This window comes from Melospiza melodia, chromosome 3 (assembly GCF_035770615.1).
Source record: "Melospiza melodia melodia isolate bMelMel2 chromosome 3, bMelMel2.pri, whole genome shotgun sequence".
Classification (NCBI taxonomy): Eukaryota; Metazoa; Chordata; class Aves; order Passeriformes; family Passerellidae; genus Melospiza; species Melospiza melodia.
In genome coordinates this window covers 30,099,487-30,100,648 of record NC_086196.1, presented here as the reverse complement: position 1 = coordinate 30,100,648, position 1,162 = coordinate 30,099,487, and positions in this window count along the sequence as shown.

Here is a 1,162-nt window from a genome sequence, read left to right as displayed (position 1 = left end):
TTCTCCTACTTTTATTTACAACTCACACTTAAAAAGACTTTGTAATAGTCTGAGGTGTTATTACCAATTTAACCACAATTTCTTTTTATTTTTAACAGCATGTTATGTGTACCTGCTTCATCCTTTCAGCACAAAAGCATTATTCCCTGGGTTCGTGTTAGGTTGGGAGTTTATGTAAGACAATTGAGCAAACCAGTACAAATAAAGCTTTGTCATTCCTAAACATGAGGTCAAAAAAAGCAGCTTTTCTCAAGACTGCTAATACTGGATCAAAGAACAGAGCCAGCAGCAGTGGCTAAACAACTTTCCTTTGCTTCTTCAGGCTCTTTGGAGAGTAAGAGCTGCTGAGTTCATGCTCCTTATTGATCTTTGCTCCTTAGAAAGCTCTACAGATGATTTTGGAAGTTTTAAAATTTCTAAAAGCTTCTATAGAAGACAGTGACAGAGTTAATAGGATCTGCCCACTGTCTCTTCCAGGGACTAGCCAGTAATTCAATAGCATATTGAAGTATTAGGTTTTTCAAAAAGTATTTCTTCACCTAATTAAAACAATTATCTTCAGAGTTGAAGAATGCTTGTCAATGCAGAAGGAAAACAGAACATAGCTCTGTGCAGAAAAACACTAACAAGAGGCTGAGAATTCCCCTCAGTAATTAGTGTGCCTCTGTTTAATGCTTTGCTGTTTCAGCTGTTCAGATGTGTGTCTGTTGCTGTCAGGGAACACAGGATATCCCCATCTTTCTCATCAGCAAAACTCTGGAAGTGACATTATACCCAGATTTTTACCTTTTCAGTCTTGCCGTTAGTGGGGCCATTCTCCAAAATTAAGACATCAAAGTTGGCCTTTGTGGTTTCATATACATTTCATATACATCAAAGTTGGCCTTTGTGGTTTCATGTACATTTGGCAAGATAGAGAGTCTGGCTGGGATGGAGTAACTTCCTTCAGAGCATCCCAGGTTTGGGTGTGACTGGAAGTGCTGGTAACACAGTCACCAACAGTTCTGGTGATTGCTGTGCATGAGCAATGCATGGACAGTATCAGAGCATTCTTTCTCCTGCTCTGCACCCTGCCTCAATGGGCAAAAAGCTTAGAGAAAGCACAACCTGCACACCTGACACAGACTGGCCAGCAGGGATATTCCATGACAAATAATGTCTG